Raw genomic sequence first — 21,915 nt, 5'->3', positions numbered from 1 at the left:
GAAGTGGGAAGCACCCTTCCTCTCTAGCCCCAGTGACTCTTCTCCTGGCCTGGGTTATCATGCACCGACTTTGCCAAATTTTCCACAACTTGGATCCTACTGGCCTCTACTGTTTCAGTCTCTGGGAACCCAACCCTTGTCATTGACCTGTTTTGTTTTCCTGAGTCATTTTATAAGCTGCTTGTTGAGTTCCATTCTTCACTGATGGTGACAATTTTGAACCTGGAATGACTCATGCTACCAGTCATGTGAACTGGGTCTGCTTCCACTGGCCCAGTCCAAGCCACCAAAATGTCTTACCTGGACATTGAGCTTCTTAACTCATGTGTTCAAACCACTTTTGCCCTCCTCCAATCTGCAGCTAGAATGATATTTTTGGAGTATAAATCCATTGGTCTCTCATTTTTTTTCTCTACTCCAAAAGGCAGACTCTTCCTTATCATGTCCCTGTGCTGGTGAGTGAGTTTTCTTACTTAATCTTTGCATGTCCCAGCTCCAGCAGCTCACCTCCTGTGGCCCAAGATCTCATCTTCTGTTAGCCAAACCTTGGGGTTACTGAGATCAGAAACCTCTTTAGGGGCAACAGCTTGCCAGCTCACTGCTTTTCCCAGTTTCACCTTTAATTCCAGCCACAGAGGGTTTCCCACTCTCATGAGTTCTGCTCTACAGTAAAGAGAATATTTTTATTTCATCTCCAGCACTTCCTGGTGCTTTAGCAGGAGTATTGTTAGGGTGCCTACTCTTCCTGGCTCCAGAAGCACCTTGCTCTCCAAACTCTCCCTCCAGGCCACTCTCAGGTCTCCAGCATTTACTTCCTTGCTAGGGGTTTTAACACTGTTCTTTCCACAGAGAAGACCCTCCCTACCGAAACTTTAGACCACGATGGAAGGTCAATTACACAGCAATATGTCCTGGTTCCTTTGAGAAAGTTGAGCTCTTCTCTTACCTATGTTTCCACAATTTCTCCAAACTTTTCCTGCATAGCACTCCTTACAAGTGTGCCTGACAAAGTCCACCTCCTCTACGAGCAAAGCTCCTTTGTGGGAGGGCAAAGGCACATTAGTCTTGTTCCGCACTGTACAAAGCCCCCAGCACAAATGTGAGTAATGATGACCATTAGCATCCAATGAGCTCTTTCTGTATGCCTCCCCAGGGATCTATTAGCATTTCCATTTTGTAAATGGGGAAACTAAGGGATAAAGAGATTAAGTTACTCAAGGTTATGAAGCAGGGCTGGAGTTAAATCCAGGCAGTCTAGCTCCAGAACCTACTGTCCTCATTTCTTTTTCTAATACATGATTGTTGCTCAGTAAATTTTTGTGGAGTGACTCTTCCTGAGAGCCTATGAGCTCCTGTGCTCCTTGGCAGAGCCAGCCAAAAACATCTCATTTCTTCATTTTTCACCATATGGCCCTTCTTAAGGCTACACAGAGGTATGGACACACCTCCTGGGGTCATTTGCCTGGTGTTCATTTGACAAGCCCTGAGCTTGGTCACATCACTGCTCTCCCTCCTCCCCCAGGTTTTCTAGGTGAACATATCCAGGTGACACATAGAAGGCAACTTTTGGAACTCTACAGCTACTGATAAAGACAGATTTTGATTCAGTATGTCTGGGGTGGGGCTGCAGATTCTACATTTCCAATCACTTCCCAAGTGATGTTGGCATTGCTGGTTTGTAGATAAGGTTTGAGGAGTCGGGTGCTAATGCAACATACTCTAATCCCTGACCTTCCCTTTCCTAGTTTGTGCTTGCAGCTAATACCATTAAATATTAAAATATTAAATTGTAATATTAAATAGGAATAAAAGAATGTGTGTTAAGCACATGTTATTGGAACAGGTTAAGTGTCTGGCTAATGGTTTTCTTGCTTTTTCTAGTTTATTTTTTGAAACATGTCAATATCAAATCTGTAAAGATCTTATATTACATTACAGTACTTCCCCTGGAAATTAAAATACACACACACACAGAGCCCTTGGGCCACTTTTTTTTTTTAAAGGAATCCAATCAATGAATTTAAAACATTCTTCTAACATTATGTTAGTATTAAAAAAAAAAGTAGTCACCTTCACCCCCTTGAAACTTAAATTCATTCTCCAACCACCTAACCTCCGGATATTCTCTGCCTAACTATTAAAGCCGATGATGAATCACACCAAGAAGAAATTCTTATTGCTTCTGGGTTCTCACCATTACTGCAAATCCCTAAATTGCCCAGAACTGTAGCTTTGAAGGTTGTTAGCTCCCAAGTTTCTATTATGAATTTGCACTTAATCTTTGATTCTGACATATCTTTTAGGCTTCCTATTTAATTATTTACTAAATGCATGTTTAAAGGCCCTAGAAATCAGCCTTTCCTGTGGCTCCTGTCCACTGCTCTCACCTCTTGACATGTGTTCACAACCTCCCGTCCTAGGGCCCTGTGCTATGCCCACAAGCCAATATTCTGGGGGGCCCTCCTAATGGACTGATCAAGGAACTTCTCCTGGTCTGGAACTCAGTGACTGACATTCTGACTGACACCAAGCATGAAAATCACATTACCCTGGTTGTAAAAAACCTTCACTGGCTACCTGTAAAGTACAGGATTATGTGTAAAGTCCTAGTTATTAACTTACAAGTCCTTAAATTGACTTGGTTTTGAATACCTCAGAGACATTCTGGAACCATACATCCCTGTCGTCTTCTTTGGTCTCAGTCAATTGGATTAGTTCTTTTTGGCTGAAGACATTGAGCTACGGGGCATTTTTAATGTTTGCTCTCTACTTATGGAATTTATTAACCATGGAGGCCAGGCTGTCTTACTCTCTGTCAAGCTCTCAGTTGAAATTTAAGAGGTACTCTTTCCAGTTTGCTGATTTGGTTAAATAAGCCATAAATTGATACACTGTTGTTTAGTTTTTGAATCATTGTTCTTTGGTATTTTTATGTATCTGCTCCAAGAGTTTGTCTGACATGTCAGAGTTAAATTTTATATTATTGCACTTAATATCTTTTTTCCCCCACATCTTAACTTTAAACACTGTCAAAGTGAATTTACTAATTAAATGCTTTGCATGACATATTACCTTTTTCCATCTGCTTTAGATGGGTGTCACAAGGGCAATGCGATGTTATATGTGAAAGTACTTGGATTGTGAAATATTGGGTATTATAGTCAATTATGTACATCTACTTCACCTTATTTTGGTTAGTAATCAATCACTCCACTGTTATGGTGCTCCAAAATTAATTGTCGAATGGATGGATGAATGCTAGACCCAAAGAAGGGCAGAGGTATAGGTCACATGGGGTTTCTTTAGCAAATGTTAATCTAACATCTTTTGATAAGGTATAAATATGTTTAAAGTTAGCTAACAATAAAATATTTAAATAGCAGGCCAAGAAAAGAAGAAAAATATGGCACAGGAAACTACACAATGAATGGCCAAATATATTTCTCATATAATCCCAGCTTTATGATCTATCCATGAGGAAAGTGACACTCCTCAGGCTGTGGTAGTGAGGAAGGGTATCTGACTGAGAAGTGGGTTTATACTGGACCCGTGTGTGTGTGTGTGTGTGTGTGTGTGTGTGGAAATGGGTAGGCAAAGAAGAGGTGGAGAGATTGGAGAGTATTACATAAAGATGGAACGATAGCAGGAAAAAAAAACCAGGTGACTGTTATTTTTCTTTGAAGTTGGATGAGGGGCATCTAAATTCAACCCATTTGGTTGGAAGAGGATAATAAGAATAAGTAGGGATGCACTGCACATTTATCAAAATAAGATTTTCTGTTTTCTTTTAACAAGGAAAAGATACTTTTTAATTTTTTTAGGGTCTTGAGATGCTTGGCTGGGGTCAGAGAGATAAGGTAGGTAATAATGGGGAAGTTGGTAGAGTTCCTCAGGGAAGGAGAAAATAAAACATCAGTTGCTGGGGGCGCCTGGGTGGCTCAGTCACTTAATTGTCCAGCTGGTGGTTTCAGCTCAGTTCATGATCTCAGGGACATGAGATCAAGCCTTGCATCAGCCTTTGTGCTGAGTGTAGAGTCTGCTTGTGTTCTCTCCCTCTCCCCCTACCCCACCCCCTGTGTGCACAAACACACATACACACATACTCTCTCTCAAATAAATAAATAAATAAATAAATAAAATCTTTAAAAAAAATACTACTTCAAAAAAAACCACATCAGTTGCTTCGTTGTATTTTCGTTCCTGTTTTGGTTTGTTTGAAGGCCAAGTGGTGGGATTGGGGTGGTAGGTAAGGTCTACTATCCAATGCTAGGACTTGATAGCTAATTTAAGAATTACTGCTCTAAACATTTTAAAATGCAAAATCTCCCGTAAAGCTCTGACATAGTCTATCAATACTGTTTGGAAAGAAATGTACTCTGGAGACAGTGCAAGAAATCATAGCCAAAGCAATCCAATCAACCTCGATTCTCCTCAACAAGTAGGAACACAGTGTCTGTGCTTTTGGTGTCATCCTTGAAGGAAGGAGGAAGCAGAGCTTGGAATCTACGTGGGAAGATGAGCCTTACGCATGGGAAGCATTTATCTATCAGACAAGAATGAGGCTGCCTAAGTACCAAGATCAATACCAAATACTGTTGCTCTGTGCTCCCAGGTTTCAGAGAAGAACTAAGGAGAAAGAGAAGGGATTTGTTTTGGGGGAGAAAATCCTGGAGCTTGCTTGCAGGAGTGGAACCCTCCATACTTGAAGAGTGGTCCATAGACCAGCAGTACCAGCATCACTTGGATGCTTGATGAAAGTGCAGAACTTCAGGTCTCATCTTAGAGATCCTGAAGCAGAATATGCATTTTTAACAGGACTCCAGGTGATTCATATTTATATCACGGTTTAGGAAACATTGTATTAGAAGACTCCAACCAAACTATGCAAGCATGGAAATAGCAGACAAATGGACCGCTGGGACAAGAGATCAGGCCTGTGGGGAACCCCAATGGTAGCTCAATGCTCCTCAAATTCCCCTCTGGCAGATCTCCTAGAGGTTAATGGACTTTGCATGGAGTCTGTGCATGGAGTATCCAAAGACAGGGTTGGCCTCATGTGCAAGGAAAGCTCTGCTTCATAGCCAACCCTTGGCTTGAAACATACTCCTGAGCTCTGACAGAAATGTAGAAATATTTGGAAGGTGAGCACAGGCTTGGGACTATGCAAGGAGCGCAAATGCCCTCTCTAGCATGTCTGGTCCTACACATAAGTGCCTGCAGGGATGGATTTGAGCCATCGCTTTCAAAAGTTAAAAGAAAAATTATACACATGCCAAAAAAAAATGCCCACCTTCCTGTTTCTGTCATTTACGTTCATGCCTGTCTGGTTTGAATTAGAGTGGTTCATTATGGAGAAGGGAGAGAAGAGACATTTTAATGGAATTGGCAAAACCCAATGCCCAACAGAATAGGCTGGAAGTAAACAGCTATGGCCTGACTGTCTATGTATGAAGAAGGTTTCTCAGGCTTAGGATTGAGAGTGCTTGAATAACTATAGAGACCATTTTATAATTATTATAGTCCTCTCCCCTCTCCCTCCCTCCCTTCCTCATCCCCACCCTGCCCTCCTCTTCCTTTTCTCATCCCTACTCTTCCCTCCCTTACCCCCTCCCTTTCCACATCCCCCTCCTCCCCTCCCCTTTCTCCCTCCCCTCCCCTCCCTTCCCTTTCCTTTCCCTTCCCTTTCCTTCTTTCCTTCCTTCCTTCCTTCCTTCCTTCCTTCCTTCCTTCCTTCCTTCCTTCCTTCCTTTCCTTCTTCCTCTCCCCTCCACCCCCTTTCTATAAGATTTTTAAAATAATGTGGTTTCCATGCAAATCAAAACCAGCTGAAAGCTTGCCAAGGCCAAGATGTAATTGAAGCTGGCATTTAAGCCTTTGTGTCTCCTCTGTCTCCAGAGATATCATCATAAAATAAAAGACTTCATCAGGTAATGTTTTCTTCATTATTCAACATCACAATTCTGAAGCGAAAAAAGATAATTAGACATACGGTGCTGTCGACACATAGTTTATGAGGAGCTTCTAGTTAATTAGTTATGGTAAAAGGTTTTTATATAGTCATAATTACTTTATATTTCAGAGAAAAAGAAGCAAACATACATGTATTTTATTTTACCTGGTGACAAGTTTATCAAAGCGAGGCTGGTATTTTGATGATCCTTTGGCACCTTCTTCAGACTTCTCAGGATATAATGCAAAGTGTCATGAGGAGGTTTTAACAGTACAACTCTTGTTAACTTTAATAGGAGCTACGCATCTGAAATCCTTACACATCGTCTTGCTAGATTCTATAAGAAAATATCATCCTCTTGGTGTCCTAAATTTCCTTTGTCATTGATGAAAGGCTCACCTATGGAATCATTCAGAGAAGGGTTTTAGTAATTTTGTTGAAGATATGAGACAACCCATCTTCACAAGAATGCCTTGTCTGTTTGCATTTCTGGGGGCCGGCCACTGAGCAAGAAATGATGGCAAAAATAACATCCTGGGAAATGTAGCCTTCTATACTATATTTGTTTAAAATAATTTCAATTTATGAAAGTGATCTCTTTTTTTCTACCGGCTGTTTCTGCTGAATGGCTTGTTCATCTCCATCTAAGAAATCAAGAGAATTTCAAAAGGAGGTCGATATTCTTGGTTTTTCCTTTTGTGTCTGTACTAGCTGGGGTGGTGGGGGAGAACTGGAACAGCTCTGTCAGGTCCTGTACCCACCTGGGTGTCCTGAAGCAAAGGGTGATAGCCAACCCTGAAAAAAAGTGAATCCGGTAGCAACATGCACTGATCTTCCAGTATGTCATATGGCTAACGTACCTAGGCTTGGGTTTGCCATCAAGGTGCACTCAACCATGGGGCTAGAACACAATGTTCCTCCATCTCAGTCTGGTTCTTTATTTATTAGAACAAAAGGCAGAAACCTGAGATCTGTGCTAAAGAAGGCATGTGGACTGATCTCACAGCCCAGGGCAAAATGCTAGTGTTGTCTTACCCACAGCTGGGGTTGCTAGCTATCCAGCCCCAAAGACAATGGCAGGTTCACACTTCCCTCTACTCTCCAGAGTATTTGATGTCCTAACACTTTTAGATAGATGCATGGGCATAATAATGGTTGTCATTTCTTGACTAGTTAGCAATGCCTGCACTGTGTCACATACTACATGGATTATTTTTCCCTTGAGGACTTGCCATCTTTTAGGTGAATGTCTGGGTGAGGTAATCAATCTTTCCAAGCTTTAGTTTCCTCGTCTATGAGAGTAATAACAGGAAGAAGACAGATAACAAACGTCAGGAGATTAGCACAATGCCAGACACACAGTAAATGTTTGGTTAATGTTGGCTATTGTTATTTGTATTCTGAGAATAACTCTGAGTGAGGTACTGTTATTACCTCACTTTATTGATGATAAAACTGAAACAGAGGTTAAGTTACTTAGTATGGGGTAAAGCTAGGGTCTAAAGCCCATTTCCAAGCCCAAGCTACCAGCCTCATCAGAAACAACTGTAACAACCCTGAATTGTCATCCTGTCTTGACTCTCCCCTATCACCCTCCATTCTGGTCGACATACTGGAAAACAAGATCTAAAGCTTCTGGTTCCTAGGACTTGGCACTTGTGTGGCTTTTGTGTGGATCTAGAGGACCTAGGAGCCTGGTGTATTCTGGTATTGCTCGATTTAACTTATCCAGATTTTTCTTTAAAGATTTTATTTGTTTATTCATGAGAGACACAGAGAGGAAAAAAGAGGCAGAGACACAGGCAGAGGGAAAAGCAGGCTCCATGCAGGGAGCCCAATGCGGGACTCGTTCCTAGGACTCCAGGATCACTCCCTGGGCTGAATGCAGGTGCTAAACCGCTGAGCCACCCAGGGATCTCCAACTTACCCAGATTTTAAGGCCTCCAACTTATTCATATATTTAAAGAATGAGTAGGGGAGGCTGGAGGAGGACCAATTAGAACTTCCCCTCACATCCTTGTTCTCTTAGCATAGCTGAGGGGTCTTTTGTGATGGATGACAAGGCTCTCATTGGTCTCGTTTTTTTTCCCTATAATCCTCTCTGAGTCATTTCTGTCTTAACATTGTTCTCTGGGATGTAACATATCTTTCTTGGATGAATGAGGAAGGGACTCCTCATTTCTCTAGCCAGTTTCAGCATTCAGCACCTCCACTATCCCTTCCACTTTTCCAAGTGGAGAGAGAGAGAGAGAGAGAGAGAGAGAGAGCACTAGTGGATCTTTAGCATAGGTTTCAAGGTAGCTTGATGCAATTTTAGACTGTGCTAATACATATGAGGGTATCTCTTTAGATAGGAATCCCATTAATAAACTATGGTTTTTTATAGCCAAACTGAAGAAAATTTAGAAATACTAAACAAATTATGTTCTATTTGGGGCATACTCGGAGCCTAAATAAGTGAGATCAAATTGTTCACTGTGTTGTCATTAATGGGATTCATATCTTGCATTCCTATTACACCCTGAATCTAATCACGTGAGTTATGTCCCGGATATAGAGTTATGACACGGAATTATATCCTAGTAAAGAAGAGCCACCTTTAATCTCATTTTCTTGAGGCACATAAGACAATAGTTATGATTTCTATGTATTTTTAATAGGAATATTTTTAACTATGATTCTAATCACTGGTAATCGTCCTGTCATCTAAGAAAACAGTATAGATTAGAATGACAAAATAATGTTTGGGATTAACCTCTTTTTTGTTTCTCCTTGTAGGAATAAAAGATAAAATTATATCCTTGGTATCCAAGGATAAATGGTTTCTATGATTTGCAATACTTCAGGTCTGATCATCATCGTTAGCTTATTTATGTAGAACACTATAGTACTTAAAATTCTTTTTTTTATAGAGAGAAGGAGAGAGACAATCTTAAATAGACTCCATCTCATGATCCTAAGATCATGACTTGAGCCAAAAATCAAGAGTTGGACACTTAGCCGACTAAGCCATCCAGGTGCCCCAATATTTAAAATTCTTGAATAAAGAATTCTCAGCTTTGTTAATTAATTCTCCATTAATTATGGTAATTTATACTAATTACTAATGTAATTACAAAATTGAAGATTAACCAGGAAATTTGGAAGAGCAATGTTTCTGTTAACTAAACAGGAATAAATTACACAGGCAAGAGCAGAGGCAGGATTCTTTTTGTTTTGTTTGGCCAGCTCAACGCCTTCAAAGTACAGTATAATCTGGGAACATCTGACTTTAGCAACCTACTCTCCATTTCATTACCACATGTACCCTTTGCCTTCAATATTCCGGATGTTTTCCAAAGCTGTTACTAACAACAAGATCAACTCTAGCTACAAAGGAAGAAAGAAGACTAGGTCCTGTCCTAGAGCATTTTGTCAGTGCCTGCCAAGGCTGTAGGAAAGCCACAGAACTGCTGGATCTGTTGACTATTTAAGGAAACTGAGAAACGTATCAGTCATCTTTGTCAAATCCAATGTAAAGACTCTAGAGTACATGCTCACTGGGACTGCACCTTAAATCACAGGGACCGGGATCCCTGGGTGGCGCAGCGGTTTGGCGCCTGCCTTTGGCCCAGGGCGCGATCCTGGAGACCCGGGATCGAATCCCACATCGGGCTCCCGGTGCATGGAGCCTGCTTCTCCCTCTGCCTGTGTCTCTGCCTCTCTCTCTCTCACTGTGTGCCTATCATAAATAAATAAATTAAAAAAATTAAAAAAAAATAAATCACAGGGACCACTTTTATGCTAAGGTTCAAACAGGTAGATGTACAAGAAAATTGGAATGAGTTCCAAAGTAAGAGAAAGAATTAGGCTGTCTGAGATGATCAGCAGGATCATTCATTAGCCATTAGGAAGAAACAGAAGTAACTAGCCCTGATTCAGTCTATTGCTGCACTTTGCATACTAAATGTTATTTATAGGGCTGAAGGGGTTATGTTTCTCTATGACTTACTGACATTGATTCATTTGGTTCAGTTGGTAACCAGTGTGTGTGTGTGTGTGTGTGTACGCGCGCATGTGTGTGCAGGTGTATCAGAGAGAGAGAAAGAGAATTACTCTATGCCAGGTTCTAGGTCTTGAGAATATAAAGATGAAAAAATAAAACTCCAGCCTTCAAGAGGCTCTCATTCAAGCAGAAGTGATGGCTCACAGTTTTCTGAAGAAAATTGTAGCTTAGAGAACACAAGTTATCAGTGGGGGGGGGGGGGGGGGGGGGAGAAAGATCACCTTGAGAATATGACTCATTGAGCAACAATTTCCAATTCATAGTTCATAGGTTGACCTACCCTAGACTCATAGACAGAAGGATTTTGAGGGTTTGCATATGGTAGAATAATTCATCTCATTCCTGAGCAGTAAAGAAAGGGTCATCTTTGCTTTTTTCACCTCTAGGCTCAAAGAGAAGTATGTTCCTGAGAGCTGGTAAAGAAGAATCCATTGGAATTTGATACAATCTTTATTTCCCGTCCAAAAGGCTTGCTGACTGATTTTAGGTCCTAAAACTTCTTTTAACTCCTAATAAAACTCCGTTTCTTCTTCTGAGGTGGAGCACCCATGGCTCTGGAATACTGTGCAGAATAACAACAACAACAAAAAAGTTTCTAAAGTCCTTTAAACACCTCAAATGAAATTTGCCACATTAAAGCCAAATATTGTTATTAATGACAGGAATTGCCAACATGCTAAGAACAAAGGAAAGCTTCAAGCACTTATCATTCATCTTATGCTTTTTTCTTTAACAGCAGAACCTATCTTGTTGTAAATTATTAGTTGTAAATTACTTCTTTAAAATATTAGAACTGTTCATTTGAGTAAACCACGAGGTAGATTTTTCCTGTAATTTAAAAAACTACCAAAAGAGCTATAATTCATTTACTATTAACATCCATATAAAGACTATGAGCCATAAGAAGAAAATGAGTCATGGTTGCATCAAAAGAATTAACTTCAGAGATGTATTAAAGAACAAAACATTCGTTTCAGTACATTGGGATTAACTATTATCTGCAACCCAACCACCGGTAGCACTCTATTTTCTAATAGAAAGCACAAAAACACACAATTAATCCTGACCTGATATCTCTCTCTCTCTCTCTCTTTTTAAAGGATTTATTTATTTATTTATTTGAGAGAGAGAGAGTGAGCAAGGGAGCTAGCATTGGGGTAGGGAGAGGGAGAGAGAACCTCAAGTAGACTCCCCACTGAGCATGGAGCCCTTTGTGGGGTTCAATCTCAGGACCCTGAGATCACTACCTGAGCCAAAACCAAGAGTCGGATGCTAACTCAACTGCACCACCCAGGTGCCCCCTGACCTAGGATCTATTAACAATCTAGATTAGTGTCTCCTAGTCCTAGCGTGTTCCACTTCAGGGCATTTCCAGCTACCTCAAGGGATGGTATAAAATTCTTCCAAGTTCCTTAAGCAAAATTAATTTTAATTCACATTAATATTAAAAATAAATGTATACCATATGGCAGATGAGGAAAAAGAAAGTCAAGTTCATAACTCAGCAATACATTCCAACTCATTAGCCAACATAAGTAGAGGATTTAGATAACACTTTTTAAGCCACAGATTCTCAGGAAAGAAGAATGTAGTTCTGGAAACCATGAAAAAATATTACTGTGTTTTAAGTCCTCAAATTGCACATTGAGCTCTCTTGATGAAACACTTTTCTTTACAATGAGCTAATTCTAGTTTCAAAGACATTTACACATGTCCTTGCTTCCTCATAGTTTTGGTAAGGACAATGTCTTAGTCCTATGCTTCATAGTTTATAATACACTTTCATATATCATATCTCAGCTGCTAAGTAATGCTGGGGACTCGTCTGGCCACAGGGAGAAAAAATGAAAAGGCTGTCTGAATGAAAGATCTTCACCAAATTACATCACAGGTGGACTAAAGTTACACATTCCTGAGAGTTCATATCCAATATGGTGCATTTGGGAGAGGTGAGAAAAGGGATGGCTGTTACATTCTATTACACCTTCAGCTCTATCATATGCAGAAACTAAGCGACCTGTGGACTTGGCCTCACTCTATTCCACTCCCAGATAAAGCAGAAGGAGGAACGGTCAGGAGTCAGTGATAGAGGGGATAAAAGGAAAGAAATGATTGCTTCAGTATAAACTGAAGGAAGCATTGTGGGTAACGATAATTTGGAGAAATGGAGTGGGTTGGTGGGTGGACCCCATGGAAAGCTCAGACTGGAGCAGTTTGAAATAACACCTATGGATGAAGGCATCTGAGACCCGAAAAGAGATCCAGGAAGAGGCTCACTCACTCTTTTTAAAAAGATCAACTCTCTCACACAAATTTAAAACAAAGATGTGCTTGTTCTAACACTCAGAGTGTGGAAGAGTATTTTTTCAACCAAAATTTCCTCCCGGTTTGTGATGATATGGGCTCTTCTCATATTCTAATTTAAAAACTTATTCAGAGGAAGGTAATTAGAAATAATACTTGGACATTTTTAATGTTTTGAGCATGAATATAATTTTTAGTATATTTAAAATTCAATGAATTCGCTGAGGGCATCATTATAAGGAAGCTGAGCACTAAGGAAACTATTAATAATTTGGGAATCTCGGTTCTCATGAGAAGTGTTAAATCTACCTCCTGAAGAACTATACCACACATATATTTAACTCCTAGATCCTAGTATTATTAAAATGCAGAGCAGGATAGATATGATTTTTCATGCTATCAGGGTATCCTCTGAATCTCTTCTTGTAGGTGGCAGGCACAGAAAAAAGCCTAAATAAACTTTGAAGGGATTTCTGGTCCTTGGGAAATGGAAGAGTCATAGAACTGATTCTTCTTAGTTGGTTCGGTAGCAGTTGAGCATTCAAAACTTCTTGAAAACTCTTAGCAATCTATAGTCTTGGCCTTCTAAAAGTCACAGTTCAGTGGACACAAAGAGAATACAAGCAAGTAAAGTTAACAAGATTTAGTGAGGGCTTCAGAAGAGATAGGAACCCAAGATCCTAGAAGCTCATAGAAGGGAGTGAGGATTTCTTTGTAGGGGAGCTGGGAAAGCCCTCTCACAGACCGTAGCATCTGAACTCCCAAATGGAAAGCAGGAATTACCACGTATCAGAGAAGGTCATTCAAGACAGAAGGAAGAGCAAAATGAAAAGAAACGGGGTATGAAAAGGTGGTGCTCCAGGGAGGAGGGAGATGGCTAGAGCACCTGGGGTGTGGATGTGTGGTAGACAAGTGGAAGAAAAGGAAGCTGTACAAGATAACAGGAGGGTAGATAATGGAGGGTTAAAGGTTGAGGGGGAGGATTTAAAAAAAAAGCATCAATGGCACAAAAACCTCTAGGAAAACAGTATTGGATTTGGCAGTCATTTTAGCCTTGTGCTTACTCCCAATTCTGAACCTTCTAGTAGGTAGTTTATTCAAGAGAATATTAAGCTGAAGACAGAAATCAGCATGAAAACATGTTTTTCTCTCTAGTTTATTTGCTGTAATAGGCTTATTTTATATTGAACTCATGATTGTTATTTTAATATTTGAAATTATTTGGCAAAAAAATCTAGAAAGGATTTACATCTTGATTATTAAGAATTGTCAGATTCTTACAATTCTATTGGAAAATTAAAAAGACTTCAAGTATACGAATTTAATGAAACCACAATCCACATTTACAACTGAATACTTATAAATGAGACCAAATTTTCACCTCCTGTGTTTCCTCTGGCTATAATCTTCCCAAGTATACTAAAAGGCTGCTGGGAAGTATGCCTATCATGAAAATTGCTCAATTTTCAAAATGATCTATGAATCATAATGGGAGTCTTGGTAGTTAAGTGTCTACAATAACGTAAAAATGCCTCCCAGCCTTTTAACAGGTGGTAGAAAGAAGTCAGAAGTGACTCTTACAATGGTCTTTCTTTCATGCATTTAAATCCCAGTATATCAGACAGCATTAGGGTAAATAAAAAAAATAGAGCAAGACTATAATAAGATATATAAGCTTATAGTATAATCATGATAAGAGAGATGGGCCTCATGCCATGGAGCCAGACTGCCTGGATTACAATCCTGAATCTATCCTTTATCAGCTGTGCAATCTTGAGCAAGTTATTTAACCTTTCTGTGCATCAGTTGCTATTAAAAAAAAAAAAAAAAAAAAAGCACCAATAGTAGCTACTACAGGGGCACCTAGGTGGCTTAGTGGGTTAAGCACCTGCCTTCAACTCAGGTCACAATCCCAGGAGGCTCAGGTCATGATCCCAGTGTCCTGGGATGGAGCCCCACTTGGAGTTCCCTCCTCAATGGGGAGTCTGCTTCTCCCCCTGCGTGTCCCCCTGCTCGTGTTCTCTCTTTCTCTTACTCTGCTCTCTCCCTCTCTCTCAAATAAATAAATAAATAAAATCTTAAAAAAAATAGTAGCTACTACATAGGGTTATTATGAACATCCTGAGTATCTTTTCTTTGCCTCCCCAATCCTCCTCGGACCCTTCTTCATTCTGCTTCTGTACCTTGGGAGGCTGGCCCATAAAGGTGGAAACATTGAGCTCTTTCCCCTCTGGCTTTCTGTTCTGTTTGGATGATGGGAGGCAGGACAAAAGTGAGGTCGGGGTGTTTGTTCTTGTTCCTCCCTGCCAAGTCACCATGGTTGTCCAACCCACCCACGGGCACTCTCGGGTCCCTCTAACCAGGCTCTCTGCTTGTGCCTTCAGGCCGGCCCGTGGTGGAAAGGCTTCCTGCGGCTGTGAGCCAGTGCAGCGGGTTGCACAGTCCTGTACTGCATTGTCTAAATCCCTCTCACACCTTTGTAAATATTCCTTTTGTTCAATTCACTTCGATTTATCCAATTTGAGTGCGCCATCTGTTTCCTGCCAGAATCCTGACTAATAGAATGAGTTCCTCTTTGTAAAGCACTTGGAATAATAGCTAGCCCATGAAAAGCACGATATAAGTATTTGATAGATAAATAAAATAAATGAGATTTAGAAACTTTTTTTTTTTTTGCAGTCGATTTAAACATATCTTTCTGTGGCCTGCCATACAAAGCAAAATCTTCAGAAACATTTTCCCAAGTAAAACTGTTCTCTTCAGTAGATTTTCTGTGCATGAAGTAACCATCATTTTATTTCTAATCATGTTTGTAGTGCTTTGGTTTAAAAAATTCTAAGTAAAATATTATTAAAGTTTTAAATTCAATATGAGCCTATGGGCAATTTTTGTAACTCTACTCATTGTAATCATTACCTATAGATGTTCCCTCCCTTTTTTAATACTTCTTTATTGTCTCTTCTCTATACACCTTTTATTGCATGTACAATATTGTCTCCTTTGATGCTTTAAAACATGCTGAATGTAAACCTACGTTTCTACTCAATTGGCTAAAGGTAATTGTATTTCCTAGTTTCTAGAATTATAAGCGTATCTCTTACAAACAATAGGCTCCTTACTTCTTGCATGAAAGACACAAGGTTTTGCATGCTGGATTCCACTTTCTTCTTCTTCTTCTTCTTCTTCTTCTTCTTCTTCTTCTTCTTCTTCTTCTTCTTTTTCTTCTTCTTTTCGGCGAGAGAGCAAAAGCAGGAGGAGGTGGAGGTGGGAGGGGCAGAGGGAGAAGAAAAGGGAGAGAGAGACTCTCAAGCAGGCTCCCCACTGAGCGCAAGCCAGACCCAGGCGAGCCTCAGGATCTCAAGACCCTGAAATCATGACCTGAGCTGAAATCAAGAGTCAGACACTTAACTAACTGAGCATCCCAAGTACCCCATCCTCATCTTTGTTTCTTAACTCTAAGGTTCCAGAGTATCTATTTTGTGCACTAGTATGTATATATATACACACACATATATATTAGTCACTTGAACCTGATAGCAGAAGTAGCCTTCTTGCTTGAGCTCATATTTACTCATTTCTTTTTATGTAGTGGTAGCCTCAAATTCATCTTACAGTAGTATCTCCATTCAATATGTTTTTTATTCTAACTCATACCTAATATTATGGAGTATGGCCTCTAGCAAGCTGCAGAAAAGAGAGTTTGAAACTTTGTGATCTGAGGATATCCTTCCTTTTCCTTTTATATCTAAGTGATGACTTGACCAAAGTGACCCAAATCTTTTTCTAAAAGTTCTGTAGATGTTACTCAAGCATCTTGCAATACTTACCATATCGAAATATGGAGACAGTCTGGTTTTACCACTTTGAAATTGAGCAAAGTTTAGAAGACTGTCATACAAAAATCACTTGTGTTTTTATATGTTAGCAGCAAACATTTGAAAAAATATAATCTTATTTTTAAAAGACACTACTGACAAAGCAACTAAATGTATAAGATATCTAGGAATAAATTGACCGAAAGTTATCTGAAACTTCATTAAAGTTTTTTGTTACACTTACAGTTACAGAGGTCCTGTACTAGCAGTCTCAGTGTCCCCTGAGATCTTGTTAGCAATGCAAATATTTGGACCCCATCACAGATGTACTGAATCAGAAACTCTGGGGGTGGGGATGGCAATCAACCCTTAATGAGTTCTCGAGGAAATTCTGATGCACACGTTGTGATTCAGGACAACACTCTGAGAACCACTGCTCTAGAGCAACTCTTAAGCACATGAATACAAATTTACTTACAAGAATGTTCACAGAAGCATTTTTTGGTAACAGCAAAAAGCTGTAAAGTCTAAATAGTTATGGAAGACAGAATAAAAAAGTGAACCAAAATATGTTCCTAGAATACTCTGATGCAGGGAGAGTGAATGAACAGCAGGGAGGTACATCCACTTGAGTGAATATCAGAAAACACATCATTAAGTAAAAAATGTAAGTTGCAGAAGAAAGTATATAGTATAATACAATTTATTAGAGTTCAAAAGCATGCAAAATTAAGCTATATATTTCTTAACAGTGAGTGCACTTATATTGGAAAGTCAAGGTATTGATAAAACTCAATATAGTCATTATTAATAGCAACGTGTATAGAGAAATACATTCAAAGAAGGGAGGATGGGAGAGTTTAACAGCATTTGGTAAGGTTTTCTTTCTTTCTTTTTTTTTTAAGGCGTTATTAAATTATTCATTAGAGACACAGAGAGGCAGAAACCTAGGCAGAGGGAGAAGAAGCAGCCTGCAGGGAGCCTGATGTGGGACTCGATCCCAGGACTCTGGGATCACATCCTGAGCCAAAGGCAGACACTCAACTACTGAGCCACTCTAGCATCTTGGTAAGGCTTTATTTCTTAAACTAAGAGTATATATATTTTTGCTGCATTATTTTGAAGTTTTTCTTGATATATGAAATTTTTCAAAATAAATTTGAAATAACAACTGTATTGCACTTTCTAAAAAATATTTTACTTATTCATGAGAGACACAGAGAGAGGCAGAGACATAGGCAGAGGGAGAAGCACACTCCTTGCAGGGAAACCCATGTGGGACTCGATCCCAGGACTCTAGGATCATGACCTGAGTCAAAGGCAGGCGCTCAACCACTGAGCCACTCAGGTGCCCCTCTAAGCTAGGGATTCTTAACTAAGACCCACGAAACATCTGAAACCATACAGAAAATTTGTTTGCGATTTTCTTTTTTTAATCTGGGGAGAAAAATCATAATTTTGTCAGATTTCTTGAAGTGGACTGGCACTGAAAAATATTTGATTCTAAGAACTACTCTGCTCTTTTTATGTCAAAGAAAATTTGCCTCAAGTTATTTCATTAATTTCTACTCCCTCAAATTTTCCTTCTTTATATTTTTAAATTTTCCTTGTTTTTTTTAAACTTTTTTTTAAAGATTTTATTTATTTATTCATGAGAGACACAGAGAGGGGGAGAGAGAGATGCAGAGACACAGGCAGAGGGAGAAGCAGGCTCCACGCAGGGAGCCGGATGTGGGACTTAATCCCGGGTCTCCAGGATCACACCCTGGGCCAAAGGTGGCCCTAAACCGCTGAGCCACCTGGGCTGCCCTGAATTTTTCTTGTTGATAGGAATCTCGTTAGTTTCTTGGTTTAGATTTTGATTAATATCCAGATATTTTTTGTTCCACTGGAAAAAATAAAGGCTAAAATTTTAATTCCTGATTATAGTTACTGCTCGTTCTGTGAATCAGGCTGCATGATATCAAATGTTCTGTATTCTTATCATACAAAATGACATTAAAGTAAATATAGAAATATTTGTTTGAAAGAAAGAGGTTATTTCCAGTTGGCAGAATTTTGGAAAATGTGTTGGAGAAACCAATATTTGCCCTGAGCCTGTAGATGGGTGGGGATAGGAGAAAAAAGTGCTTTAGGTTTTTTAAAAAAGTGCTTTGGGATCCCTGGGTGGCGCAGCGGTTTGGCGCCTGCCTTTGGCCCAGGGCACGATCCTGGAGGCCCGGGATCGAATCCCACGTCAGGCTCCCGGTGCATGGGGCCTGCTTCTCCCTCTGCCTATGTCTCTGCCTCTCTCTCTCTGTGTGATGACTATCATAAATAAAAATTTAAAATAAAATAAAATAAAGTGCTTTAAAGTTAAAAAGGCAGCATAGCAAAGACAAGGTATCAGTAAAGTATTCAAGAATGTTAATCCTTTCAAAGAACCAATTTTTGGTCTTATTAATTTCCTATATTGTTTATATGTGGTTTTTAAAAATTTCACTAATTTCTGCTCTTCCCTCAATTTTTTTTCTAGTTAATTTGGGCTGGCTTTGCTCTTATTTTTATAGGCCAAAGCATAGGTCATTAATTTTATTTTATTCTTTTTTTCTAATAAAAGCATTTCAAGTTATATTTTCCTTGCAAGCAGTGCTTTACTTACATCCCACAGATTTTGATATATTTTCACTATCATTCAGTTTAAAATATTTTCTAATTCCCCATATGTTCCTTATATTCCCTTTATATTTTTTCATTAATCTATGAGTTACATAGAATGTGTTGTCTAATTTTAAAATATCGGAAGGGATCTAGATGTGTTTTTGCTATTGATTTCTAATTTAATTTCATTGTGGTCAGAACACATATACTTCCTTCAATTTTTTAATATCTATTTGGACTTGTATGATCCACATATGGTTTGCTTGCTGAATTTTCTACATGCACTTGAAAAATTGTGTATTCTGCTGATAGTATTCTGTAACCATCAATTAGGTCAAGATGGTTGATAATGTTGTTTCAATCACCTATATCTTAATTTTTTTAGTCAGTTTTAAAAAATCAATTATTGAGAAAAGAGAGTTAAAATTTCCAACTATGATCATGGATTTGTCTATGTTCCCCTTTAACTTGCTAAAAAATTTATTTTGAAATTCTGTTGTAAGACACACATATATTGACTATGATTATGTCTTTCTGATTTAATATATATGTAATCTACATTTGAATGCATACATTCATATGTAACGTATATGAAATCTAAAATTGTATTTTAGAATATACCTATTTCCCTATGGCATTTTTCATATATATTACATCTACATATACCAAATTTACTTAAAGTTTTTCTTTCTTTGTTTTTAAAGTTTTGTTTCTTTATTTGAGAGAGAGAGAGACTGAGAGAGAGCAGGGAGGGGAGGGTGTGAGAGAGAATCTCAGGCTGACTCCCTGCTGAGCACAGAGCCTGATGTAGGACTTGATCTCACAACTCTGGGATCATGACCTCAAGCTGAAATCCAAAGTTAGACCTTAACTGACTGAGCCACCCAGGTACCTTCAAAGTTTTTCTATCCCATTCCCTCTCCTTCTAAGACTCTAATTATATGCACATTAGATCTTTTGATATAATTTCATATGTTCTTGAGGCTCTGTTCATTTTCTCCCCAATATTTTTTCCTAAATGTCTTTCACATAGAATTATTTCTACTGATTTTTCTTTGAGTTCTCTGTTTGGCCATCTCCATTTTTGTCCGGCTGATATGATGAAATTATTATCTTTCGGTTTTGAATGTCCATTTGGTTCTTTATTATAGTTTCTAGTTATCCATTGAGATTCATATTTGTTAATTCTTTATAAGTGTATTTTCCTTTACATTCATAAGCACGGTTATAATAGCTGATTTAAAATCCTTCTCTCGGGATGCCTGGATGGCTCAGTGGTTGAGTGCCTTTGGCTCAGATCCTGATCCCGGGATCCGGGATCAAGTTCCTCATCACGCTCCTTGCAGTGTGTCTGCTTCTCCTGCCTATGTCTCTGCCTCTCTCTGTGTGTCTCTCATGAATAAATAAATAAAATATTTAAAAATAAATAAATAAGTAAAATAAAATGAAATAAAATAAAATCCTTCTGTTAATTCCAACCACCAGGTTATCTCAATGCCAGTCTCTACTGATTGCCTTTGGTCTCACATTTTCTTTTTTCCTTCAGGTGCTTAGTGTTTTAGATGACATCCAATAAATTGTGAATGATATATTGCAGAGCCTCTGGATTCTGTTGTGTTCCTCTGAAGGGCACTGATTTTTTTTTAAAGGAGTCAGCTATCTTAATGACCTCACATTCAAACTGTTTTTCTTGTAGTTGGTAGCAACAGAAATCTCCGTTCAGTTCTTTTAGCCTTAGCAGGGCTGCTTGCACACATGCTTGGGTTGTCAGTAATGATTTGTATAGAGTTTATACACAGAACCCATTGCCTCCCTTCTTTGGCTCTCTTCTTTGCACGATTCTCCCACACTTTCCAGTTACTGTAATCACCTTGAACTCTATCTCCTGGCTCTTTATGCCAGGGAGACTACAGGATTTTTATCCAAATTCTAGTCACTCCTATTTGGCACAGACTGAGTCTTCCTTTCTGGTGAAAAAACAGTAACAATGGGAAACTTGCCCATTGTCATTGCCTTCTCCAAATGCAGACTCCTCCTGTATTTCCCTGCTAGTGCCTTTGGACAGCTGCTTTTTATATTTTGTCCAGATTTATAGCTGTTATGTGCAGGAGGATTACCAGAAGCCAGAAGCCTATTCCATTTCTTTGAGTTTGCTTGTATCTCATGGGTTGTTTCTTCTTCTGCTTTATTATTTATCACTCTTTCCTCCTGGGCCCCAGCACAGCTCTTCTGGTGCCCAAAGTCTCACCGTCCTTTCTGAAGCAGTTCCAACAGACCTCATCTTTCTAGTTCCAGAGGCTCAAATCCAATCCAAGGAGCCAGACAGGAGATGAGGATAAGCTATCAATGACCTTGTCTTAGACCACACTTTAGCATTTTTTTCAGAGCAGCATAGTTTGTAGACCTGGAGTTGTTTATTCAACTCAACAAATATTTACTGAGTGTCTATAAAGTGCAGGGCTCAGCTTTTGGCCTTTTGGATACATTGCTAGACAGAACAGTTGAATATCTTTACTTATTTGGGGGAGTAACATTATGAACAGGAACACAGACAACAAGCAATAGCTGTCATTGATAAACAGGATAGTATGTTAGCAGGTGGTAAGTGGCCACCCAGGTTCTCATCCTCAAGCAGTTTGGGCTCTGGGGAATCACAATCATGTCAACATCTTCATTTCTCTTAACTTTACTAAGCTGTTTGAGTTGTTTGCCCAGAACTAAGAATTAGGCAGTGAGCACTTGGTGGCAGCTGTTGCAGTGATTCCTTTTCACCACTGAGTGGGAAAAAGAATGAAAGAAGCTAGAGAGTGATTGCAAAAGGACAGATGGCAAAGGAAAAACTATTATTCAATGATTACTAAATTCAACCTAATCTCACTTTCCATGAGATCTCTTTTACTTTTAGTGCAAAGTCACACAATCAGGTGGGACAATTTCATCACAGGGTGGTTGTTTGGTGCCTAGAAATTGAGAAAGAATTGCGTTTTTTTTGGCACTTGATTTTAAGTATGTGTGTTTTGTATATGTACTTTATTTTCACTAATAACTATTTTTTCATTTTTACATATATTGTATGTAATATATATGTATATATGTGCATGTATATCCTACTTGCATTAATACCTATATACAGCTTTTTCATATTTATTGTGTGTGTATAT

The 21,915-nt window shown here is 39.0% G+C and overlaps 1 long non-coding RNA gene across 2 annotated transcripts in view; it reads right to left on the bottom strand.

Annotated features, from left to right (window-relative positions):
- Nucleotides 1-5,842: 5,842 nt before the first annotated feature.
- LOC112672407 (uncharacterized) overlaps nt 5,843-21,915 on the bottom strand; it is a 39,677-nt gene continuing 23,604 nt past the window's right edge. For both annotated transcript variants that reach the window (XR_003144267.3, XR_007406938.1), the window contains exons 5-6: nt 6,116-6,349; nt 5,843-5,960 (exon numbers count right to left, since the gene is read on the bottom strand). This is a non-coding gene — a long non-coding RNA (uncharacterized LOC112672407). The remainder of the gene's footprint in view (nt 5,961-6,115; nt 6,350-21,915) is intronic.

Source organism: Canis lupus, chromosome 28, assembly GCF_003254725.2.
Source record: "Canis lupus dingo isolate Sandy chromosome 28, ASM325472v2, whole genome shotgun sequence".
NCBI classification, from domain to species: domain Eukaryota; kingdom Metazoa; phylum Chordata; class Mammalia; order Carnivora; family Canidae; genus Canis; species Canis lupus.
Note: the sequence above shows the minus strand (reverse complement) of the source record. Positions and strands in the feature narration are given on the sequence as shown.